This window comes from Trachypithecus francoisi, unplaced genomic scaffold (assembly GCF_009764315.1).
Source record: "Trachypithecus francoisi isolate TF-2019V2 unplaced genomic scaffold, Tfra_2.0 Lachesis_group16, whole genome shotgun sequence".
Lineage (NCBI taxonomy): Eukaryota > Metazoa > Chordata > Mammalia > Primates > Cercopithecidae > Trachypithecus > Trachypithecus francoisi.
Window position 1 is genome coordinate 23,127,146 of NW_022681461.1, and position 27,864 is coordinate 23,155,009.

The following is a 27,864-nucleotide window of genomic DNA, read 5'->3' on the forward strand; positions in this document are numbered from 1 at the left end:
GTATTCTGAGTTTGCAAGGTTAAAAAAAAACATATTGTGATTGTAAGACCAACTTTTTCCCTTGAAATGGTTTATCATAATATTATGCTTAATTATGCAAATATGCTGGAGGCTTTTTTTATGGATGCATCAGCCAAATTCAAATACATTAAAGATGACAAATACATATTCATTTACACATTCAGCACATATATGCCTGTATGCAGAATTCAATTAATTTACAAATAAATTGATACATGTAATGATACAAATATTAAAAAGTGAGAAGGTATGGAAGAAAGCCATTTGAAGAATGCTTATGGAAAATGCCCTTGCATTAAAAACAACAAACTTCTAAGGAATTAAATTTATTGTGTGGATTATTCTCTATGTCATTCCAAAGAAGATTTCTGAAGAAGGAAGAATTTTAGTGTTATAAGATTGACAGTTTTACTAGCTCTAAAAAATATCAACTGAAGTTTCATATTGTTAAAATGGATATACTGTTATTTTTAAAGTAACATAGGAGGGGAGGAGAAAATAAAAAAGATCTTAATCAAAAACTTTAATGAGATCTAAAAAAACAGAATAAAAATTTCAAGAGTTTCCAAATATTTGGTGGAGAAAACATGCAGGTGAATCTTCAATTTAATAAGCTAGATATTTGGCCTTATTTATATACAATCAAAGAAAGAGAAATGTATATTTGTATTAGAGTTGTCAGATAGATAGATTTGTGAAAAATGGAGCATGTAATTTTCTTTTTATTATTTTCCTGAGGTATTTTAAAATCATAAACCAAACTTCAAATTTTTTAATTTTGTGGATTATTTTTAAAGTCACCTGGTTTCAGTGATGAGCAGGGGCTTATAAAAACAGCACACATTTTACCTTTAAGGCTAGGATTTGTGATTGGTTTTTACATTTGCTATTTCAATGCAACATGTCCGATTTACAAATTAATCTTATCCCCAGACATCAAAAAATACAAGGTAAATATTTTTTACTTTTTTTGGTATGTAATAAACGCTCTTGAATTGACCTTACTTTTAAAACTGTCATCATAATGAACTTTCACAAAAAAATACCATTGACATTTATAAATAAACCTGCCTATAGCTACGCTATACACTATATACTTTAATATACATATACATTCCTAATGTCTTTGAGTACCGTCTTTTTAATAACAAAGTTAAAAAAGCATCTCATGTATTCATAAAAACTAAGAAAAATAAACACAAGCTTTATAAAATAAAGCTTGAAATAATGACAGATATACCGTTGTATTAATTAATGACCTCCCAATTTGGACTTGCATAACAATAATAATTATTCCATTTTATAATGATCTATTAAGAATTTTTTCCACTTGTGTCTGGTGACTGAAGTGGATTCATAGATGGTTATTTATACAATAACATATCAATGGTTTATATTTATCCTAGCAACAACCTGCTCAGCTAACAAAACCCTTAACATTGGTACATTCACACTAATGTGTCTAGCTAAACACATTATGTTTTCTTAGAAGAGTTCTTCTAATAAGGGCTTTTTCGAGTGTATGATTGTCAATATTTGATAAAAGATGAAAGATTTTCATAACTTTGGAACTGTGACACTATAAATATCTTGAGGAAACTGCAAATATTTTCACATACATTTATACTTATGATTTTAGGTTTAGATTTTAAATGTTCATTTCACTCTAAGTGATAATGCTAGTACAAACCATTGTAACATTTTTAAAGACAAACTTCCAGTTAATTTTCTTTTTTTTTTTTTTTTCTGAGACAGTCTTTCTCTGTCGCCCAGGCTGGAGTGCAGTGGCACGATCTTGGCTCACTGCAACCTCTGCCTCCCGGGCTCAAGCAATTCCCTGGCTCAGTCTCCTAAGTAGCTGGGATTATAGGCGCCCACCACCACACTCAGATAATTTTTGTATTTTTAGTAGAGACGGAGTTTCACCATCTTGGCCAGGTTGGTCTTGAACTCCTGACCTCATTATCCACCCACCTCAGCCTCTCAAAGTGCTGGGATTACAGGCGTGAGCCACCGTGCCCGGCTCCAGTTTAATTTTCTTAAGAAAAGAATTGATTGCTCCTCTCATAGTCATATTTACTGTGCTAATTTTCATGATTATAGGTGACCTCTCTCTATCCCTTATAAAATGACCTAAAACATATCACGATAATTTTGTTGAGTTTCTATTTTCAAAAAAAAAAAAAAAAAAAAAAAACATAAATACATGCTCTAGGCCAATATGGAAGCAAAACACTTTTCACCTGAATCAAGCAGCTTTTGGGAGTGTTGTCCAGTACTGAATTTTATTTTATTTTGTTTTGTGTGTCAAAACTGCACACACTTAACATGTGAAAGGTGTTACAAAAATTTGGAATATTGAGCTCTGTTTGGAATATTGACAGCAGGAAGAATTGGGGATGATATGTTAGCTTATTAACCAGGATAATTTGTCCGTTTAAATTACAGATTTGTGGTTAATGAACACCACATATAAGCCTCTTGAGTTGCTAAAACCCTGGGTTGTAAAAATAAAATGACAGTAGGCTTAAAAGCTCTATGACAAGTCACCTGACAGTTCTTGATGCTTGCTCTGGAATTCGTCAAAATGTGTTTTCTTTCATGGCACTTCCATTCCAAAGAAAACACATACATGCAATATCTTCGAATAAAAGGAACCATTGGCTCAGAGAGAGGAACACTTCAGAGTTTTGAAAATGGGGTTGCCGAGCCTTTATCTGTTGTAAGTGGTACCATTTTCCTTATGACTGGGAACGAAGTCTCAGAATGAGGGGAGACTGTGGTGCTGAATTCAATTCAACTTAACAGATCCTGTTAAAACTCTGGTTTCTATTAAACCACGGGCTCTATTAAAACCATGGTTTCTGTGGAGACCATCATTTCCCCCCACATTTATCATGTTCCTGTTCCTGAAAGCTGTGAAGAAATCAGCTTCTCTGTCCTTGCCATTACCTACTCTGAATTCCTACCCCTTTCCTGATCTTGGTTATGTGAGCTCAGTAACCAAGAAGAAAATGTGAAGGTCCAATTCAATGTTGTCTTGTGTCAATCTCTGTTTCCTTCCTTTGGAATTCATCCAGCTTTCCTAGGACTAGAGAGTGTCCTCTTAAGTAGAGGGCATTCCGGCCAGGCGCGGTGGCTCACACCCATAATTCCAGCACTTTGTGAGGCCGAGTCGGGTGGATCACTTGAGAACAGGAGTTCAAGACCAGCCTGGGCAACATGGTGAAACCTCATCTCTACTAAAAATACAAAACCTTAGCTGGGTGTGGTGGTGTGTGCGTGTATTTCCAGGTACTCAGGAGGTTGAGACATGGCAATCCCTCGAACCCAGGAGACGGAGGTTGTAGTGAGCCGAGATCACGCCATTGTACTCCAACCTGGGCGACAGATCGAGCCTCTGTCTCAGAGAAAAAGAAAGGGTTGGAAGGGAGGCATTTGTTGCCCCAAATGAGGTAGGCAAGCAACAGCTTTTGGAAAACCAAGACCCACAGAAACTTCTGGGTTATTTTAGGTTCCTACATAGAAAGAACACTCACATAAACAAATGACAATGTCAATATGGCTGAATAACTGATAAACTTATGACATCTCTGATTTATTTGGGGCTATCAGCCTTACATCTTACCCCGCTTCTTTATTTTATTTCTTTGTTTTTTTGAGATGGAATCTCACTGTGTCTCCAGGTTGGAGTACAGTGGAACCATCTCGGCTCACTGCAATCTCCATTTCCTGGATTCAAGCGATTCTCTTGCCTCAGTCTTGCGAGTACCTGAGACTACAGGCCACCATGCCAAGCTAATTGTTGTGTTTTCAGTAGAGACGGCGTTTCACCATGTTGGCCAGGCTAGTCTCGAACCCCTGACCACAGGTGATCTACCCGCCTTGGCCTCCCAAAGTCTTGGGATTACAGGTGTGAGCCACTGTGCCCAGCCAGAAGGGCTTATTTTATAAAAGATGAAGATTTGGAGAAGAAGATATAAAGAACCACTGTGGAAACACAAAACTGTTGATAGTAGTAGAGACAGAATAATACAATGAATACAACTAACAAAATAATAGAAAGTAACATAAATAATGTGTTCTCAAAACATGAGAAGAAATGTACATGCATTATCTAGTATCTTCCCAACAACTGTATGAAGCAGAATGATTTTGAGATTCTAACTTAAAAAGTTTAGATTTCATAGAGCCAGAAAAAAATGAATTGCTGTAAAAGCTTTTGATGAAAGGCATTAATGGAGAGCGTATTTGGGCTAATGAATTTCCCAGGTCTTGGATTTTATCATTTCCTCACTCTTCCTTTCATCGTTTGAGGTGACAGGGGTTGGTGAAGGACAGCAGAGGAAGGAAGCAGATTTACCATTGCCCTCAATAGGTAGCACATACATTGATGACTATGGTCTTTTTCACCTACATTAATAGTTTGTCAGTGCCTGAGAGCAACATTGGAACGTATGAAGCATTTTTACACAACCCTTTGAACGAGGAATTTTAGGATTGGAGATCATCAGAACATCTTCTTCAAAGAGCACTTGTCATTAATCAGGGAAGTTTTATTCGAATTAGGCAATTCTGATATTCATGTAAGAGACATGAAGGGAACTCTGACCTAAGTCTAAGTACAGACGATGAAACTAGGAGATCTCACTCAACAGCGTATCCATATTGTCCATAGGACAATCACATATAACCTGAAAAAGATTTATTTTGCCAACACACAAGCAGAAAAGTTTAAATTAAAACATATGAAAAAGAAGATGCTTTTTAGGGAAAGGCATGGTCTAAGATATTAAGACACGTTTTTACATTTCACTTTTTGAATAAATGTAAAGATAAATAATTTTCGTCTTAACTTCACAATTGAAAAATTTAACTACTGAGGGCTCATGCGTCTGCCTATCAAACTAAAAATAAACAAACCACTTTGATCTCTAAGGTATAGAACTCTTATGAAAAAAGTTTGATGCTGACATTTGCCAGCAAAAATGAGAGCTGGCAGTGAACAGTGACGAAACACATCATATATGTGATGTTACTCAACATACTGATTTTGATGTTACTGCGTCTCAAAGATTCATTGTTCTTCTGCTCAAAGTCACTAGATGTTCAACCAAAGAAGAAACAGTCAGAAATCCACCTGTTGGTTCTGCCTAGCAATTCTCAAATAGAAATTTTATTTGTACAAATTTGTGAATAAATGGATTTTTGCACAGGGTCCTTTCTGCTGAGTGAGTATATTGCAAAGAGTGTGTCTTTGCAGAGTGGGTGTTTTTAGCTCAGAGTTATCCTGATATCTGGTATTCAAGTCATTAGTTACTGAATACCAGATTCAAGTAACACATAATAGGAACACCACTGACAGAGATGTAACAACACAATAGGAAATTTAAAGAGATGCTTGTTTTCTTTTTCTGTGTCTGACAAGTGACCATTACAGTAAAGAGATCTTCTTTGTGATAGTCGCCACTGCTCAAAAATGCCAGTGAACCAATATTTACTCAACCCATGCTGAGAACTTGTAAGCAGAAAGATGTTCTGAATGTTTGCTGCCAATCAGAAAGCCACACTTTCTCAATGCCACCAACCCAGGCCTAAGCTTCTGGCCTCTTTACACCTTTCAAAAAAAAGAAACTAGAACCGAGAAACTGAGATCCCATTAAATCTCAACCTGTCAGTGCTTTCTCCTAGTCTATTTCTTTTTTAAAATCTTCTTTTTCATTTCTAAGTTTTTTTGAATCCTAGTGAATGCTATATTTTTTAAAAATGAGACTTAAATAAAAACCATGTTTACATTAACTCTACCTACCTTTCACCAGCTGCATATTTACTGACTACTCAAAGAACCATAATTGGCTATACAAAATAATGACTGCAGAAATGCAAAGGGGGAAGGAAAACAGCAACCAAGAGATACAGCAGCCAAAAAAGTACAATTCTTTTCAGCAATCTACCCAAATGGGAGAAAATGGTGGGCTTGCAAGTTACAGTAATTTGCAGTTACCTAACTCACAAGGAAGTAGATGCAAGAAAGGAAAACTACACTAGAAAATGGTTTTCTTGGAAAACAATTCGAATACAGAGGCATAGGCATTATTACTTTGAACATGAGGCATATACACAAATCCTTATGCTTCATTTGCTTTTTCTGTAAGTTAATGAATTGTGATTAACCTTCTAGTTCTATGCCTATTATATAGCAATGATAATGATCTTTGCAGCTACATCATGGGGGAGATGGACAGATGTTAGAATACCATCTTTACGGAGACTCAGAGGGGCTAAGTGTCTCCTCTAAGGTAACATGGCCCAAAGCAGCTGATACCAGCAACTAAGACCAGGTTTTCTAATTAATAGATTAGAATTCTTTCTATATTTTATTGTGTAGGACGTTGCACATGACAGCTTGATGATATGTGTCGAAGAAGAGAAAAAGAAACAGACATATTAAATTTTGCAGTGGCTATTCTCCATTTGCCTACAGCTGCATTCTCTTGCCATTGTTTGTCTTGTTTTGGGCCTCAGAAGGCTGGCACTTCTGAAGGACATCACTGGTCTTTCCTGCCTTCTGGCTTCGCGTTATAGTCACCGTTGGAAGGCATCTATTTCCACTCCTGTCTTTGGCACAGCTCTGGCAGTGCCTGCATCCCTCTCAGATTTGCTTTCCTCAGTCTCTAACCCACCCACTCCAAGGTTCTACCTGGAAACAGGCTCCCCTAGAGTTGTAGCCACTTCCCCTGTTGTTAGTTCTGTGTGCCTCAGCATCGCTTAGCCCTGCCCATACTGTGTAGATAGTCCCTTCATTACAAGTCTCTTCAAGACACATCACTGTCAAAAATGCACAACTTCAATCTAATCACAGAGGAACATTGGACAAATCCATATGGAGGAAACACCAATGAAATAACTGCCCTTTACACTTTAAAATGTTAATATCATAAAAGAAGAAAACGAACTGAGGAAATAGTTCTGATTAAATGATACTGAGGTCTGGGTGTGGTGGCTCATACCTGTAATCCCAGCACTTTGGGAGGCTGAGGCAGGTGGATCACAAGGTCAGGAGTTCAAGACTAGCCTGGCCAATATGGTGAAACCCCGTCTCTACTAAAAATACAAAAATTAGTCAGGCGTGGTAGCAGGCACCTGTAGTCCCAGCTACTCGGGAGGCTGAGGCAGAAGAATCGCTTGAACCTGGGAGTTGGAGGTTGCAGTGAGCCGAGATTGTGCCACTGCACTCCAGCCTGGTGACAGAGTGAGACTCCATCTCAAAAAAAAAAAAAAAAAAAAACGCTGAAGAGACATGACAACTGAAGGCGTGCATGATCCTGGATTGGACTCCACTTAAGATTTTTAGTTTTTGCTAGAAACAACATTATTGGGAAAGTAGGTGAAATATAAACAAGGTCTGTTCATTAGGTAGTGGCAACATATCATTGTTAATTTCTTGCTTTTGATTAGTGTACTGTAATTATATGAGATAATGTTTTTATTTTAAGAAATGCACACTGAAGTATTTAGCGAAGTAAAAGAACATGTCTTCACCTGCCTTAAAATGATTTTTAGATGGGGGAGAGGGAGAAAGGGAGCAAGCATGAGAAAGCAACAGTGATAAAGTGTTAATAACTGGGAAATCTTGGTGAGGTGAATATGGAAGTATTTTTGCTATTCTTGCAACTTTTCTGTAAGTTTGACAGCATTTCAAAATAAAAAAACATTTAAAAAGAGTTTTCAAAAATCCTAGTTGTGTGCTGTCTTATTCTTACTAAGTTCCTCACTGACATGGATTCCAATGTCCATGTTGACTGATGTTTGTTAAGAAATGATGATCCCACCATTCAACTCCTTTATTGCTTCAGAGATACATGAGCCAACACTGGGTCATGGTGAAAGAGTAGGGAGAAAAAAAAACACAGCTTCCTAGTACATCCGGTCTAAGAAGAGGCAAACTAGCAAGACAGTGATTGGAGTGCCTCCCAAAGCATTCAGAGCTCCACCTCTGGTCTCAGATGGGATTCCCAAACAAATGAAAATGTATAAATTTCTTGATATCCTTGGTATAAAACGCATTGCAGTAATATTATATATTACAGATACAACATTTATTCATACATACACACAGAGAAGATTACAGGAATCACAGTACATTATAAAGTATTTTACTTGAATTCCTACTTCTTTGGATCTAACTTTGAGATACCAAGAACAATATTTGAGCATATCCTTATAGGAAAGATATGGAGTCACACCTGACATATAATTCGTGTACAATAAGACAGTAGACTGAAATATATAGCGCATTTGGGTATAGAAGTTTTCAAGGGTTCAAGGGTAACAGAGTCAAGATTACTAGTGATTTGCAAGACCCCACCTTAAGAAAATGGTCTAAGTAAACACCATCAGCAATATGACATACTGACAACATGCACCATCCTCTGATACAGCACACTGAAAGGCATACAATGTTTTATGATATTCTGGCTAAAAATGCATAGAAGCAATCTACTCATGAAAATATCAGACGAACCCACATTGAGTGGAGTGACGTTCTACATAATACCTGGCCAGTACTCATCAAAAGTGCTAAGGTCATGAGAGACAAGAAAGACCGAGAGATTCTCATAGATCAGAGAAACACATCATCAGCGAAATGCACATGGAATTCTGGATTGGATCCTGGAAGAGAAAAATGACATTAGAGCAAAAACTGGTGAAATTTGAAAAATGTTTGTGATTTAATTAGTATTATTGTACCAATGTTAATTTCCCGGTTTTGATCACAGTATTCTGGTTATATAAATTGTTAACATTAGGGAAAGTTGGGTAAAGGCTGTGTGTGAACTCTCTGTACTATTTTTGCACTTTCCTGTAAGTCTAAAATTACGATATTTCAAAATAAAAAATAAAATATGACTAAGGACTCATTCTTCCTAATAAAACTATCACAATTCTAGTTTGAATGTTTCCAATTTTGTGGATGAACATGGCACATTAAATCCTAAAATGTTATTTTATGCTAGAAATAAAAGATTTGTTTTATTTCTATTGTTTATTTCATGTAGTTGGTACTTACAGACAGATGTCAAAACATGATTGTATAGTCTTATGTTATTTATTAAAAAAATAAGATATTTACTTTAGTACCTTTCAGGGGAATGTATTTCTTTATTAACTATTTCTCCTGATATTTCACTCCTCTTTTTGATTGACATTTAGAACAAGAATGAGAGAAACATAGAATGCAGCGATGACTATTTAATGAGCTGAAATAGTCCATTCCTCCCATGTCGAGGAGAGACTCAATGAAGGCCTCTCAGGAAGTTGGAGATTTCTACTCCTACAATTTGATTCTAGTATTTCTTCTTCTCATTCAATACTCTGGGAGTATGTAGAAGAGTGTGGCTTACTCTCTTACAGAAGAATGGAAGGGAAGTTGAATCTATTGGCAGCAACATCATCTTTCATTTGACTCAGGAGCTGGGAGGAATAACTGCTTCTTACCCACACTATAGAATGAAAGCAAAGACTACAGTCTCATGCTGGATTTCAAGGTTTAATCCTGATAACCAATGTGTTTTCAGATAGAACGAAGGCAAACAGTGTACATTCCCATGGCTCTAACTGGACCGTGCAACAGAAACAGAAACCCATGTTGTTGTATGAAAGAACCATTTATGTGTTTTACTTTTGATTTTTAGTGGGGGCAAGTAATTATGAAATTACAAATAAACTGTGATACTCACATACCATTTATCTATACTGAAATATGTTTAGGTTTATTATATAAATTTATTATTATATAAATTATTATTAGACAAATTTATTAGAAAAATTTCAAAAGAATGACTAAGATCTTTGGAGTCTGCCTTAAAATTTAACTCAACCACTTTTGGTCTCTCTTTGGAAAGATATCAAATGTTTCTACCAAATCTAAAAACTTCTGAGAATATATGCATTTTCTTAGATCTATGAAAAAGCAACCCTACTCATGCCATTTTCCCTGATGTTTTCAGTTCAATAACCTGGTTTAGAGTGGGACGTGATTGTTCACAGATGGAGACACAGTGCTCTTTAACACACTTCGTGTGGATGACGTTCTTACATTGCTAGAGAATTTAAGGGATGTGGCACATTGAGCCCTCCGCCCTACTTCGAATTCTGAGTACTTTCATTAAGTCACACTGACAAGCACACAACAAACTAAAAACATTTTGCACTTCAAGTCGTGACTTGCAATTTGAACTTTGTAGACTAAGCTGTAAGGTAAACACCCAAAGGATGCTTCTAGAGATGGATCCTTACTCCTAAACGACATATTGTATGACAACCTTGAGGTTCTCACATGTCACTGAAGAATAGTGAATAGAAATGGGTAAATTGTAGAGGAAACAAATGCTCCAATTCTCTTGGCATTTTCTGAATACCTTTGCTTTAGTTTTTTGAGATGTGAATTTCAAGCAGGATTCATTCCGTATGACTATTCAATATTAATACATTCAAATGACATTTTGCAAATGATTTGCAATGTGGTCATACGACATTTATGTGGAATTCTTAGATGTTTCCTTACTGTCCTTGCTTGAAAGATCCTGAGAGTCCTAACTCAAATACTTTCTATATGACCTTGAACAATGCCTTTAAAAAAAGCAGGCCTTGTTTTTTTCATAAACAAGGGAGGATAACAGTATTACATCTACTGCATGAGAAGGTTATGAATATTTCAATATTGCTATCAAGGTGCATTCATCTCTTTGGTAGGAAAATGTCATAGAAAACCAGAATATTACTATTATTATCCTGTCTAGCCTGAGTGATCTTTAAAGTCCAAAGGTCCTGTCTTTGTGTATAAAAATCCAGTCTGAAATATCTGGATTTGTTGTTAAATTTCATCAGGTTTTTAGCTCTGTCAATAATGTGCAAAGTCAAAGGTGAAACCGTAGCTATATTAAAAAGAAAAACAACTCACCACGATTTAAAAACATGCAAAGAATCATGGTAGCTAAGGTTATATGAAATGGGTTTCATGGGTCTGGGTCGAGGGAGTTGTCATCCAGTAACTCCACGCAATACCAGTCTCATTTTCAGATTCTGGCAGGAGCAGCTAGGTCTAACGTGTCTGCCTTCCATTAATTTCTGTACCTTGGAGCTTGGGAGGCAATGTATAATGACTCATTCTACCTCTTCCAGGGTTTTAGAAGCCTGGTATTCTGGTATATATGGTAAATAAAATGATTTGTTAAAAAGACACAAATATACAAGGAAATATTGGGAAATATTGTTTACAGAGATCTGGTGCCTTGGATTTTTCAAAACAGTAGTAGTTTTATATATTTTGCCCCCTGCCCTGGGCCCATGGTGGTTATCAAATCATATGCACAGAGTTTGGAAAATATGGCTACCAAATACAATATTTTAAAGTGGACAACCATGCTCTATCCAAGAGACTGAAGTCTTAATTAAATGGGTCAGTTACACTCTCCCTAGAATTTTCTTTTCATAATTGTTGCTAGCAATGACCACTTACATGTGTCTAATTTTAATAGACTCTCTTCAAGAGGGATATTTAATACAGCACTCAAGTACTCAGATCCTTTCTACAGCTAAAAGTCCCAGGATAACTGGCAAATAACCAGTCTTAAGGCTTATGTAAAATGACATCATATAGATTGCAAAGTTCCTGAAGACAAGTAGGGCTTGAAGATTCTCATTGTTTCTCCCTCTATCTCTTCTCAGCACTTTGTCCTTATTCTTCTTACGTTGCATTACTGTGATATTTTTAAAGTTCTGTCTCTCCAAATACACTGGAAATTCTGAAGGTCAGGTACTGTAATCCACTCACTCCATATAAGGGTGTTCAATAAATATGACCTGGATGAACAGGCGAATGAATGGATGCAGTTTATGATAACAAGTGAATCTTCCATTCATTTGAGTTCTAAAGTCAACATATGTATCTGTTTAATATAGGCTTAAAATGAGAAGGCGAACTAAGTTTAAAAGGTAGTGAAAGAGGGAAAACTGGCGGAAGTAATAGGCCTATCTCAAAGAAGTGCCCACACAAGGACAACGGATTCTGAATGATGAATAATAACAGTCCCCAGCTCTGACAGTCACCCGTCCTGCTCGAGCTCAACTGAATATCCTTTCAATCCGTAGGCTGGATGTAGCTATTTGAGGAACAGCCGCAAAAGGAAGGGTAGCTCTGAGGGTTGTGAGAATTCAAATGGAATGTAACATTAATCAAGATGTTCACAGTGTGGGAAAAATACAGTAGTTTTAAAAATAGCAATATTTACATAAAGTAAATATTAATGAAAATGTATACACAATGAAGCATATATAAGTATCTGCTAATAATTGTTTGCTCTGGAGGATAAGACTATGACAGGTCATTTTTATTTTCTTGTTTAAATATTTTCTAAATTTTACACAGTAATTGATTATCATATCTTAAGTTGTATAAACGTAAAACTTATAGAAAAATACACCATGAACCAATAAATGTGCCTCATAAGAGCAACCAGAAAGAAATCAAACATGATGTTTCCTCCTTGTTAGGAAGTCAAAAGCAAAACCAGAAAGAGGAACAAGACAGAATTTTAGTCTCTATGCTTCTGCTTGTTGCAATCTTGTGCTGAAGCCCTAATAAGTTTGTTCTGGTTACTTGAGTTGTGAGGGATATTATAAAGAATCCTCAGCCATTACATAATTAAGGCCAAAGTTGTGGAAAATCATGTTAACAATGATAGTGGGATCTTCTGTAAAAGCAAAATCATTTCCTTAGTCCAAATCATAAGTATTGGTATATTTGCATACCTGAATACGTTAGTGTGCATGGGGTTGGATGTTTCAACCACAGGTCACAGAACTCCTGACTCAAATTGGCTGAAACAATTAAAAAATGTATTAACTCCCTTAAAATATCCAGAGACAGGAAAAGCTCAAGGTGCAATTAAAGTTCAGGTTGTTCTCTTGGCACTATTCTCCTCCGTGTGTAAGGCTTGTTCCTCAAGCTGGCTTTCTGCATGGTTCCAGATGTTTGCCAGCAGCCACAGGGGTTACCTGCTTCCTCGTTCATGTCTGTGGAGGGGCAGGAGTAGCTCTGTCTCAAGTATAGAATAGTAGTGTTCTCATCTATTTATTTGAGCCAACAATGATGTTAGAGAATGCCATGTGATGACTGGCTTGAGCCTGTTTCCCAGAGCAATCCCAGGCAAAGGAGAAGAGGTTACCTTGATTCATTTAGACTGATTCAATCTGATAATGGGGATGAGAATAGGATCAACTTCACCTGCATCTTATGAGCTACATGGGGAGTTTGCTCCTGGAAGAACAGCTGGGAGGGGAGGTACTAGTGGGTAGAAAAAAGGGGGAAATGAACACTAAATAGGCAAGGACATATCTACTACAGGATAGTATAGTCAGAGTAAAAAAAAAATTATCAAGAAATGAGTCAAGACAACCAGAATCTATTGACATTAACACATCATTTGACTGTGAAGAAAGCCACAAAATTTCTGGGTTTCAGCTATTGTAGCAATAGCAGGATGGTGTGAAAATATTTCTATGGCCCCATTCAGCTCCATTATCAGATCATTACTCATTTCCTACCGCCCCCATCCTGGCTGCCTGCTCCCCAGCACACAAAGCACCCACTACAGCGTATAGGTAAATACTTTTAAAGGAATGACTTTCCTGGTGAATTTTTTTTGTTGTTGTTGCCATTTATCTTATGGCAGATCAGCCAATTGCTATGACCCAGCAAAGTAAAACAGTGTGTGGTGCAATTATCTGGGAAATATAAGACCATCTATGCCATCAGATAATGCAGGGAAGGGTGGGCTTTGTTTCCTGAACAATCTGCCTGGTCGCTGTGGATGGTCCCCAAATCCTCAGATAAATGGACAGGGCTCCACTTTTCTTTGGCTGCATAACTCCAGTTCTTTGTGAATCAGGATCAAACTCCTTGCTGTAGAGATAAGATCATTTATGCCACATTTTGAAAGCCAGAGTTCCTTTTGAAAGGCTCATTTTACTCTTTTAGTGTCATATGACTGTTTCACCATCCCAGAGGGTCCTACGACCTACAGCAGAGGTCCTTGTGTTTCTACAATAACATATCTCAGTAATAAGTATAATAATAAGTATATAAACGAACTGGATTCATATAACGCTCTGCCTTCCCACAAATAGTTCCAGGGACTTACAGAAGTTATTTCAACCACTAGCCTTCACATTGGTGGCTATACATAAATGTTTAAATTTCTAACAATAATTATGTTATATCAGCATCAAAATTACAAAGGCAGAAAGTAACAACATCAACAATTTGCAACAGAAAACTCGATCTCAGAAAAAGTGAATTTAAACTTTGCAAGTACATGCAAATAAGGAACCATTGATATTTTATGACCCAATTAATTTTTAAAAATCACCAAAATATATTTTTAAAATGTGAACACTGCCTAAATTGTGGAATCAGCTGTATGAACTTGAGAAGTGACTTCTCTGAGAAATTTCTGCTGGGCTTACAGATGCTAATACCTTCTTATTTTCCCACGCTGACATCATATGCAAACTACCATGTCAAGAACACATTTGCAGAATACATAAGCAGTGGAATGAAACATTATTAGTTCTTATTTGCAGCTGCTGCCAACCCCTGAGCCCAAGCTCTAATTGGAATTACAGTGAATTTAAAAGCAGTGGACACTCCAGGATCTGAATAACGTACAGGGAGCTGCCATCCAAGACCCACATTCTTTCAAAATGCATACTTCTGAAAACTCAAAGTTAAATAAACCCTTGAACTTCATGACTTGATGAATGCAGAGTTTAAAAATATGTGACTTCAAGTCTTTGCTGAATTATGTATAGATTTGTTTGAGCAATAATAAATTTAAAATGGAAACGTACCATATACTTATATGTATTAAGGTTTTATTTCTCTCCCATCAAAAGTAATTTTCAAAGAGCCGTTGGTTTCTGGATTCTTCTCCATCGAAAAGAGCAAGCTCCCACTTTAAATGTCTCCTGATTACTGGCTGCTTCTCAGGCTAATAAAAGCTGCTAAATCACTGCTAGGACAAAGGTCCCCACTGTGGTGCATGAAAAAGAAGATTTACAGTCATATGCTATGCTGAACAGCCTTGTCGAGGGCAACACAGTGCCCTGCGTCTGTGACAGGCTAAAACAAACCGCATGCCAGATCTGATTTCAGACTTACATAAGAGGCCAGCCAGGCTGTAGCCTCAGTGCTTAGGAGAATAAACTGAATTGAGAGGGGGCTGTGAGGGAGAAAAATGGGGGCCAGGCCATGCAATTAGCATGTGCCTAGTTTTAACGACTGATTTCCTCAGATAGCCAATTCCCAGTGTTGATTTTGCTTCTGTGCCCACGTTTCTCTCTAGGTCTTTTTTTTTTTTTTCTCTCCTCTTCTGTACACAGACACATTCTGATCGAGAGAAACACCACCCAACCATTGGGGTAACTGTATCGTATTTGGCTATATTCACAACTATAGAAAGGAGATGCTGGGCAACGTTCTAGGATGACAAGATATCTTTTTAGTGGGGACTGAATTCTTAATGCCATCTTACTAGCACAGAAAGCAGGGGGCACACTGCTGTGGCCTGGTGCTACCAAATATTCATTGGTCATCTGAATTTTCAGGCTAGTATTTCAACTATCTTTCCACTTTTACTGAGACCTTTGTATTAATTCAGTCCTCAATAAACAAACAAACAGAGAGCTTGTATTGAAGCTATGATCAGATAAATGCTTGTGAAGATAGATAGTGGCCTTCTATTCTGTTTTTGTTTTTTTTTTAAGTTATTCAAATTACATCTGGAAGAGGCTGGACTTGGGGTTGTTCTACACTCCCTTCTAAGGTTTAGCTGTGGCTAAACAGGGCTGGCTGTGTCTGCTTGTTATTTATGCAGCTTTTAAATAACAAACTCCTGCAACTGTCCAAAAAGAAATGAAAAGCCCAGGTGCTTCGGTGAAGCATAACTTTCCCTGATGTAGGATAGGAGGGCACAGACAAAAAGCAATGATGATTGGACCCAACCTGGGCTTCTCAGGTTGCAATGGCAGAGAAAGGAAGGAAGTCCAGTTCAAAATGCAAATACATGGCACTAGGAGTCAGGAGGCCCAGGTTCTGGTCCTGATTTTGATGCTAAGCTGGATCACCCCAAGCAAATTACTTTACTTTTCTGGTTCTCAATTGTCTCACCTGTGCAATCAAGAGTTTGGAGTAAAATCAGTGGTTGTCAAACTTAAGTGTGGATTGAGATCTCTTAACAAAAGGGCTTGTTAAAGCACCAATTGTTGGACTCCATCTCTAAGGTCTGATTCAGCAGGTGGGGCCCGAGAATTCACGATCTCCCACTGTTAACTGGAAATTAACAATTTCCCCCGTGATGCTGACACTGTGGGTCAGGGAGTTACTCATTGAGAACTGTTGAATTAGATGATTTCCAAGAGATCTTCAAGTTCTAAAGAGCTACAGATCATTTCATGTCAGCTCTAGATGGTTGCATATTGTTTACATCTGGGTCAAAAAAACTAAAGACTGGCCCCATAGCTCAGTCTACTCTGGTTTTAGTAGGAAATCATAAGATCCCAATTTTCTTTGAAGTCATTTGCTTGATACTTAAAACAGAGGGTATAAAATAATTGAAAGTGCAAAGTAATTTTTTCAAACAAGTAAATGGTCTATCAATTAGTGGCTGTATAAATTGGCCTGCAAAGATAGGTTTGGTGATTCATTTAAGTTCATGCTTATAGAACTTGTGCTTTCTCTTTGAATCGATTTACTCCTTGCATTTAAAAATCACATTTTTGACATAAACTTCACCTCACCGTTGAATACTACCCTCAGTGCCTGATACATAAGTGGTAACCTGTTAGTCACTGGTAAGGTATGTGATGCCAATTCTGGTTATAGTTCTGTTACTGATAAAATAGAGCCTTTGAGAAGTAATTTTACTACTCCGGGTTTCAAAATTCTTATGGATAAAAAGAGCATTCTTACCCGGAATTCTTAATATTTATTTATGATTCTGAATTTTCAAATATGTAAGTAGATGAAATGTTTGGTTCCTGAAACAGAACCAAAATGTAAATGAAAAAAGAGGCAAACTACGTAAGTCTCATCTGGTGGCTCCAGATTCAGGAAGAAAAATAATTGTTAAAACCCATCTGCTCTCACCAGGACTACCCAAAATTGGTCTTCCTGCTTCCACTTCTGCTCCATACCCCTCTGTGTAAAATCCTCCAACAGCTTCTCCCTGCTCTCAGAATAAAATCCAAACTCTATATCAAGGCTCCTTCCCTCTCCAAACTCATCCGCCCTAAGTCAGCTTCCCTTGGCTTCCTAAACTCCACGGTGACCTTCTTTCTGATCCTTGAACACTCCAAGTTTATTTCCTCCTCATGGTCTTTCCACCAAAAACACCTGTCTGAAATGCTCTCTTGCTTAGGTCTGCCCTTTGATTCGGATCTTCAGACAGTTCTTCCATGACTGCCAATCTTTCTCCATTACATTGCCCTGTTTTATTGGCATAGCACTTACCGTTATTATTATTTTATGTCTTTATATCTTTATTGCCTGTCCCTCTGTGGGGGCAGAAATCTTCTCTGCATTGACCACCTTATACTGAGAGCCTAGAAGGGTGCACCGTTCAGGATATGTGCTCAATATATTAGTTTATGGAATGAATGAGTGAATGAATAAGTGATATTACAAACATGATATGGAAGAAGCCCTTTTGCTCAGTATAGAAACATGACCCTACATTGAACTATTAATAGCTAAACACTTATATTGTGCATATTACATGATAGGCATTTTTAAAGTTCTCCATTTATTAACATATTAATATTTAACTCTCATAACATACTTAAGGATGTAGTCCCATTATCATATTCCACATTTTACAAAGGAGGAAATGGAAGCGGAGAGAAGTTACTTGATTTGCTCAAAGTCAGAAAGCCAGGAAGTACATGGCCAAGATTGAAACTTAGGTTGTCTGTTTTCAGAGATTGTGCTCTTAATCATTATGTTATAGATGATAATGTAAAATTCTGAAAATCCTCCCCACAAAACATATCCTTGCCAAACGATTACCCAATAACACTGGATCACTTCTGCTGAGGAGATTCTCATTACCTTAAAATCAGCCCATTTCTTACAGTGAAAGCTCTGATAAGAAATTCTCCCTTTTCTGACCCCAAATTTCTCCCAGTGCTACCGCCACCCTTTAGTTGCAGCTTCACTCCTTGAGGCCTATAGAACAACTGTAACCTTTCTTCCACTTGCCCCCCAAGCATTTGCAAGCTCCTCAGCATTGCCTCCTTGAATCTTTCCTTCTCCACTGACCATCCCTTGTTCTTTCAATAGCCTCTTGTGTAGTGATACTTTAGCTCTCTTACTATACTGGCTGCTCTTTCCTGAACATGCTCCATCTAGTGTATATCCTCTAAAAATTTGGTCCCCGCATTGGATACCATATTTTTGGTATGATCCAGTCAACAAAAAAGGGTGGAAAAGTACTTCATAATAAACTTTTGAAAATCAAACGAATGGTGATCACTATAATTTTTTTCCCAGGATGAACTTTTGCATTCCAGTTTACTCTGAGAGATTTCCATGTACACTGTGAAAAAACCTAAGATTAAGCTAAATGAAACTACCTACTGTTAAGTCTCTAATTATATTGTGTAAGTTGGGATTCCTGAATTAATTTCCAGTATAGTAGTCTGCCCCAATCTGTACCTTCTGTGATTTCAGTTACTGGTGGTCAACCTTGGTCCTAAAATATTAAATAAAAAATTCCATAAATGAACAATTCATAAGGTTTAAGTCGTGTGTTGAAATCTCTCACCATCCCGCTCTGTCTCGTCTGGGACCTCTTTGTCCACTGTATCCATGCTGTTGACGCTCTCTGCCCCTTAGTCACTTAGTATGATATGGTGACTTAGTATGATATGACCTGGTGATCCTATCAACTATTGTGATATCATAGTGCTTGTGTTCAAGTCACCCTTCTTTTATTTAAAAATGGCCCCAGTGCACTTGCTGGCGATTTACATATGCCAAAAGAAGCCATAAAGCGCTTTCTTTAAGCGAAAGGTGTAAAAGTTTTGACTTACAATAAGGAAAAATCATACTGTATATAGGGTTCACTACTATCCAAAGTTTCAGGAATCCACTGATGTTCTTGGAATATATCCCCCTCAGATAAATGAGGAATACCATAATACGAAAACAACAAATTTAATTTGTGTCAGTGCGCATACATTATCTCTAGATCGGCACTGTTTCATGGAATAGAATGCAAATGTTACACGTAATTTAAAACTTTTTAGTAGCTGCATTTAAAAAAGTAAAAAGAAATAGATAAAATTTTAAAATGTATTTTGGTTAATCCAATATATCTAAAATATTATTTTTACATGCAAGCAATATAAAAATTATTAATAACATAGTTAAAGTTTTTTGGTAGTCTTCAGGATCAATGGTACATTTTACACTTATAGAACATGTCCATTTGGACTGGCCACATTTCAACTGCCCAACAGCTAGTGGTGCCATATTGGACAATGCAGCTAGAAATGCTCATAGAAGAGATAATGCCTGGCAGATATTTATTCTTTGGGCTGCCCTTTAGAGTTTGCTATTTACAATTACCAATATACAGGATCAACCTGACAATTGCTTTCTTCCAGAGTAGCTGTGTAAGAAAAGAGCAAATGGTTTTAAGTGACATCCTTTTCTGTCAAATGTACTGTCAAGTGGTAATTGAAAGGTGGAAGGGACCAAAGTTGGTACTGGCCAATTAAGAGAAACTTGCACAGAGCTAGAAATAAAAACTACTTCTCTAACATTGGAAACTAATGGAAAAGTATTTCTCAACCCTAGCTAGGCAATAAGACCACTTGTAGAGCTTTCAAAGCTTACTATTACCCAAGCCCCACCCTGGTCTGCTAAATGAGAATTTCTGGAGATAGAGTTCAGGTTATCCTGATCGGTGGCCAAAGTTAAGAACCACTTATTATAGTCATTTAGGGCTGAAAAAGTGTGTCTTTCCCAAAAGAGTGAGTTCTGCTCTCTAAAGTCATCTAGATCGGTATTTGCAAGTGACTAAACAATCTATATTTTCATACATAGATTGGTTTTATCTTCTTTAAGTGAAAAAATGCCAGAGATTAAAAACACATTCCACTTTAAAAATATCAAATTAATTAACAGTGGGACAACATAAAACATTTTACAATACTTAAGAAAATATTGATAAGAACATTTTGAATTCATGTTTCTAAATTGATGCAATTGCTTAGTGTGGCCAGAAGAAAGGGAATTAGAAATACACATAGTCGGCCAGGCGCAGTGGCTCACGCCTGTAATCCTACTTTGGGAGGCTGAGGCAGGCAGATCACCTGAGGTCAGGAGTTCGCGACCAGCCTGGCCAATATGGTGAAACCCCGTCTCTACTAAAAATGCAAAACATTAGCCGGGCGTAGTGGCATGCACCTGTAATCTCAACTTCTCGGGAGGCTGAGGCAGGAGAATCGCTTGAACCCAGGAGGCGGAGGGTTGCAGTGAACCGAGATTGTGCCACCGCACTCCTGCCTGGGTGACAGAGAAAAATTCTGTCTCAAAAACACAGACACATAATCCTGCAAGCAGTCAAAAAATACGCATAATCCTACAAGCAGTCTTTTTGTCTTTTCCTTCTTTCTTTCTTTTTTTTTTTTGAGACGGAATTTTGCTCTGTCGCCCAGGCTGGAGCGCGGTGGTGGTGATGCGATCTCGGCTCACTGCAACCTCCGCCTCCCGGGTTCAAGCGATTCTCCTGCCTCAGCCTCCTGAGTAGCTGGGACTACAGGCGCCTGCTCCCATGCCCAGTTAATTTTTGTATTTTTAGTAGAGACAGGGTCTCATCGTGTTAGCTAGGCTAGTCTCGAACTCCTGACCTCAGGTGATCCACCCGCCTCAGCCTCCCAAAGTGTTGGGATTACAGGCGTGAACCACTGTGGCTGGTCGACAAGCAGTCTTAAACAATGTGGATGAGAATATAAACAGGTACAACTTTTCATAGAAAGCAACTGAGCAGTACGCATATTTCAAAAGTCTTTAAATACTGATACCATTTGATGCAATATTGCATTTTCGTGTGGTCAAAGATTTAAATAAAGGATGGAAAATTTAAATAAAACATTGAAAGAGCATTATTTTTAATATATTTTATTTAAAAGAACATAAATATCCAATAATGATGTAGCTATTAAACACATATGAGGTACTCATTATCCATATTATGGATCACCATGAAAGTTCATGAAAAATAACTAAAACCATAAAAAGATTCCTTATAATATTTTAAATGAAAAGAGTAGAATACTAAATTTGTTTATGGTATTATGTTTAGAAAATAAGGTTGGAAGAGAATTCACTGACATATTTTAACATTTTTATTTTTTCTTTATGTTTCTGCATTTTCCACATTCTCTGCAATGACCAGTTATTACTTTTGAAGCTCACGCTGCTCTCAGGGTAGCTGCGTTGAGCCACTCCAGGGAGCAAGAAGCCGCAACATAAATGAAGTTGTGCAGTGTGGTGTTTATGCAGCAAACCCAGATTATGCTGTAAATCCACTTATTCTGAAAAAGTAAATTGCAAAATAAGAAACACTAAAAAGAATTAATCTGGACAAGAAGTAGTGAATTCCATGGGATAAAGAAAATATTTTCTAACCAGAAAGCTCATTTCCAGTGTAGGGTTTGTCCCTGCGTTATTTTGAAATTATAGTTTTCTTATACTTCTCAGCCAGCAGAAACTGCTGCTTCATAGAAAGTGAAGTTGTGGAAATCTTTCCAAATATAAAAATTACCTAATTTATAATCTCAATGAAGGCAATACTATTCAATGAAAAAAAGATAATTTCCAGGATAAGAGAAAGTGATCATAAGACAAGCTGCAATAATAACAGCTAACTCACACTCATTAGCTCTTGATCTGCCCCGTCCTTACCCTCTCCCCACACGGTCATGCCATTATGGGTAACATTATGACCCTGGCTACTCTTGCTAAAAAAACATGGGGAGTCATCTTTGAGTGCTCTCTCATACTCCATATTTAATCCATCAGCAACCTATTCTTTCTTTGAAAACGATATTGAAAACTCAACATTAAAAAAAATTTAAACCATTTTCAGAGCTACATTTCTGGTCTAAGTCCCTCTTATTTCTAGCCTGGATTATTACAGTAGCCTGGTAGTCGGTCTTTCTGGTTTCTTACTTGCCTCCTTCTAGCCTATTTGCTGCAGCCAGGAGGATTTTTAAAAAACATGTCAGATAATATCACTCTCCATTCCACCCTTGAATGAATTCCTATTTTACTTAACATAAAAATAAATTATTTACAATGTTGTACAAGGTCTTATGTAACCATGGGTCATAGGAGTCACTACCTCTCCCCCCCTCATTAATTCTGTGACCTCATCTTCTCACACACTGCTGTTCTTTTAACATACCAGGTGCCCTCCTACCTCAGGGCCTTTGCATGGGCTATTCCTTCTGCTTGGGGTGCTATTGAGCAGATATCCACATCCCTTACTCCCTTGCCAACTTCAGATCTGGATACAAATATCATCATTTTGGTGAGGCCTCCCTGACAACTCTATTTAAAATTGCAAGCCTCTTGGGTTTACTATTGGAATTTCCCAAATCGTCTGTGATTAACCTCCAATCTTGGTTCCCCAATCATAACTCTATCTCCTTCAATATTGACAGAAGGTCTTTGGTCCTTGGTTAACTGACAGATTTTTAATCATCACCTATTTTCCCTCCTCTCTAGCTCTAAATCTTAGTAGGCTTTACCATCCTTCTTCTTTTCATCCTGCTTCCCTCCAAGTTCAAACGACCTCCTTATTTAAAGCCAGGTTCCTAATACCTCAGATCCCATCTCTTCCTTTCTTGCTCTGTGCCATGCTTCATCAATGATCTCTCTCATGCATATTTTCTTTTAGTTTTAATTCTCTCCACCAACCTACACATATACTTGGGTCTCTCCTCTGAAAACAAAATGAACCAAAACAATCTAACAACTTTTTTTTTTTTTTGAGACGGAGTCTCTGTCTGTCACCCAGACTGGAGTGCAGTGGCGTGACCTTGGCTCACTGCAGCCTCTGCTTCCTGGGTTCAAGAGATTCTCCTGCCTCAGCCTCCCGAGTAGCTGGGACTACAGGCACATGCCACCATGCCTGGCTAATTTTTTGTATTTTTAGTAGAGACAGGGTTTCATCATGTTGGCCAGGCTGGTCTCAAACTCCTAAATTTTGATCCCGATATTCTTCCGTCTTCACTCCCATTGGCAGTATTATCAAAACATAGTCCTTTATTTGCATCACTTCTAAACTCACTCACAAGAGATAATCAGGCTCCATCCTAAACCTACTGCATCAAAATCTCTAGGTGGGCTTTGATGACATGCATTAAACAACAACAGCAATCAAATCCACAGGTGATTCAAATGTACAACAGGGTCTAGACCTACCTAGCACCACAGTCTCAGTTCCTAGCAGTCTATCTGCCACTTCTCTCTGAGAACTTTTCCCTCTGAGCTGTCCGTGATGAAAGTTCTTTTTCCTAGCTTTCTTCTTCCTGAAACTCTCATCAGTTTATGATGCCATTGATTATGTCCTTCTTCTAAAACCTTTTTCACTTGCTTCTGTGACAGTGTTTTACACTAACTCTTTTTTTTTTTTTTTTTTTTTTTGGCTGCATTCTTTGTTAGTACCCCTTCCTCTTTCTGCCCCCTAAAGCCAGACAATCCTCCAAGGTCTCATGTCAACCCTGATCACTTCTCTTACTATATCATTTATGAGAGATATCAGCTGCTTCAGCAATTTCAATGATGACTTTTCTGAAGATGATTCCCTAAACCCCGGCATATCTCTCCTTTCAAGTGGTAAACCCAGATTTCCACCATTTTCCCACAGGAACCTCCAAGCTCCTCTACCTAAAATCAAATCAATTTTTGTTTCCCATCATGGCAGTTTGAAATCTTCGTCATTTTTAGATTGCTTTATCCAGATCATCCCCATTGATCAGATGCCAAAGCTCACATATTTTCCTTCTGCCGTGTCTTTATATTTATCCTTTTGTCTATAACTATAAAAATTTTCATTAGTATCACTCTTCTAGACTAACACAACAACCTGTACATATTTCTCTATTGCCAGTTAGTTTCCTTTTATTTTTATGCCTTTGAATTTTGTTAGATGACTATGTTTGAAACAAAATGTTGACTGTGTCATTGCCCTGATTTAAAGGCTCTACCAAAGGTCCATCAATTACTGGCTTACGCCAATGATAATAGGTATACGTCCTCTGGCAAAAAAAAAAAAAAAAAACTTTCAGGTAAAATAAGAGCTACTCAATTGTAATTTCCATATTGCAAGTTAGCATTCTAAGGAGCACTGCAAGTCTCCAAAAAGAGTGTCTAAAATGTTTCTAAATGTAATTGACCCGGGAACTTCTTTCTCTCCTGAGAAATTTCCCCAGCCTAATCAGATTAGTTTTCTATAACCTCTCCCCAACCTTCTCATCTCTCTGTCTTCACCCTTGCTTGTTTTTCTTCTTGAGGGTACTCTGCTTCTTTCTCTGATTTTCAAAGGCTTTTCTCAGACATTACCTATTTCACGAACACTTCTCCTGATTACCTATACTGGGAAATTGGATTCATTCATTTCTGAAACAGAGAATGAGTTAGCTATGATAATGTTAGATATATTTACTATAAATGACTTGGGTTATCTCAAAAAAAAAAAATCCTGTGGGCTAGTTATTTGTGTAAAATAATGGAATGATTTGATGCCTAAAAAAAGGCAGCACAGTCTTACTCCAACTAGAACTACCAATGTGCTCCAAATTCCCATGCCTGCAATAACCTTGGGTTAAACACTGTACCAGAAGATCTCTTTTGAGGCACAAAATTGGAAGGGAGGGCCTGTGAGTAAATTAAGCCATGAACTCCATGCAACTTAATACTAGTTAACTAGATAGCAATCACTTTGCAAAAACAGAAGGAAGAACCCTCAACTCCAATAAGCACTGCAAGAAAATCCTGCTCTCAGTGGAAATAGAAGGGAAGAGCAAATTTGCAGTTCTGTAGTACATAGCAATTGCCACAGGACTGTCAATACATTCCCACTTTCAAGTGCTGAAATATCTCATATTGCTAATCCCGATTTTAGGATGAGGCGAACGAGCCTCCAAGGAGCTAAATGGCCTCCCCGTTTGTGCCCGACCACTCAGTGGCCATGCTGAATGCAAATTCTAAAGATCTGCTTTCAAAGTTTATGTTTATTCCTCTAGATGTGATGGGGACCTGACTGTGACATCTGTTATCCTTCTGCAGGTGGGGGTTGACTCAGCTGATCGAGCTGGCTGGATAGACGAAGGGTTTTCCCCTCAGGATTCCTGTGCACACAGAGGAGACAAGTATCTGTGCACTTGTTTCTGCCAGGACACCGTGGTAAAAGAATAGAGGAGGGATGGTCGTGATGCAGTTTCCTAGTCAGGGACTTCCATGAGCTACAGCATTGCATGATAGCCCAGTAAGGCTGTGTTTGGAGGGAGAAGAATAAGCAAGAAGGGAGGCAGGTGAAGACATTCAGGCTCTGAAGATGAATGTCAATTTAGCACAGAACTAGGCCTCTGTATCAGGCCTGCAGCCTCAGAGCACATTTATTTATTAATTTAGCCCCACTGTATGCAAATGAGAAAATTATAAGCAATCACTGGAGCACATCCCTTCCCCCTACCTTTGGCTTTAACAATGTACGGTACTGAATTGCGCGGAGACATCCTGTGGTCTCTGGAACCTGAAGAACAGTCTTTGCGTGTGTGTGAGTGCGGAAATGAGGGCTTGCTGTACCGGTGTGGGCCTTTTCAGCCTCCGTCATGTGACCAGATAGCAATCAACATCAATAGCTGTGTCCTCAAATCAGAAGGATAATGATAGAGAATGGAGCAAACAGAGGCACCGAGGCAAGCGGCAAGCCTGAGAGTGTTTGGAGGAGGCGGGAACAGAGGCCGAGTAATGAAGACAAAATAAGAAAGTGAAAAGGTATTGTGTCTGCTGACAGTACATTTCACTGGCTCTCTTCCACCAAAGAGAGTCACTGGTACAATATCCTGAACGATTTCATCCAATTTAAACCCTAGGTCAAGGGATTGGAAACAAAATCGTCTAGCAGCTTGAGTCTAGCTTCAAGGTGTTCTATTTAATTGCAAATCCACATCACAGCCTAGTTTACACCTATATATGAAACTAGGTTTCATATTATATGCATTTAGCTGAGACTGTGTTTCACAGTAATTTCCTCCCAGGCTCTGATGAAGTGATATTAATTTCCTTTTCATTACTACAAAGAAAAATATCTCCCAATTCTCTTTTAAAGATCATTGATAAGGGGATTATATTAGTTTTTGATAGAAGTGATTAGGGAGATATTATTTACTGACTCAATTTGTTTTCATTTGGACATATGTGCATTATTTCAAAATAGTTCCAACTCCTTTGCTTCCTCCTCCATCAATTGAAGATTAAAAAAAAAAAATTAAACTCAAATTCGTTGAACTTCTGGATTTACCCAGAGCAGTCTTTTGAAAACAGCCTCATGATTTCTGGGATTGATGTGGTCCTGAAGTCAGGGCTAGAATAGTGTCTGGCACACACAAAAAATGGGCTCAACAAATCTTTGTTGAATGAAATAATAAAGAATGAACAAAGAGGATTCTTTGAAATTGAAAGAGCAAATAGGCCTCTGTTGTTTTCCCACAATGCATGAGTTGGACGAGTGGCATGTGATGCAGCTCTTCCTCAAAGTGGTGTTCCCCACTGTCCTGTTGCTCATATATCTGCCTGTACCTGAAGCTTGTAGATACCTCTAGGGGTGAAAACAAGTATTCTCACTTGCGGATGGGTTGCCATATATGGTGGAAAGAAGCATGCTGGTGCCTACCAAGCTCATTGGTGTGATTAATACCAAAATCAGTGAATGATTGAGTGGTGTGTGTGTGTACCTGACAGAAGGGCTTTGATAGGCCCGTCTGTCTGAAGGCTCTCACAATCAGGGACTGTGAGAATTAATGATGTGCAAATGGAATGAACATGTGCTAAGTACCTAAAATATGCCAGGCAGTATGCTGGGCATCTTATATATGCTACAGTATTTAATTTTCATAACCTGTGTTTTAAGGTAGATTCCATTATTCCCATTTTAAGCATGAGAATGCTGAAGCTCAGAAGGCTTAAGTACCTTGCCTGGCACTGCAAAGATAGGCTGTGCAAAGACCAGACCTTGATCCAGATTCTGGTACTCCCAGAGGCTTTCCACAATACCCCACTACCTTTTAAGTGGGCCCTGAGAAACAAGATTGAGAAATGTGTTCTTGGGATATCCTTGGAAGAATTCTTAGATAATTAATACTGGAATTATGAGCATCTTGAGTAGAGTTAGCCATAATTTTTGGAAAAAGATACTGGATAAGAAGCAGGAAAGGGATGATTTTGCTAAATTGGAGAAGTAACATCTTTTATCAGTCGGAAAAACTGCAGAGGATCTTCTTAAATATTGCCTCTCGTTTTCTCTCCCTATCTTTCTGTGATTCTAGTTACTTTTATATTAGACCTTCATCTCTATTTCTCTTCCTTTGTTTTTTGTATTTTCTAGCTTCTTGCCTTTCTGTGCTGCATTGAGGATAATGTCTTCACTAAGTCTCTCTTCGATTGTGCCTACTTTGCAATTTAATGTCCACTGAAATTTGATTTCA

At 37.9% G+C, this 27,864-nt stretch overlaps 1 protein-coding gene and 1 long non-coding RNA gene across 2 annotated transcripts in view; both read right to left on the reverse strand.

The window, feature by feature from the left end:
* The window catches only part of RORB (RAR related orphan receptor B), a 194,865-nt gene that overhangs the window by 121,915 nt on the left and 45,086 nt on the right, over positions 1-27,864 (reverse strand). The window lies entirely within an intron of this gene.
* Positions 11,582-18,976, reverse strand: LOC117098464. Its single transcript, XR_004443420.1, has 3 exons — positions 18,906-18,976; positions 13,251-13,369; positions 11,582-11,886 (listed from the first exon to the last, which is right to left on the reverse strand). It is a non-coding gene; the product is annotated as an uncharacterized LOC117098464 (long non-coding RNA).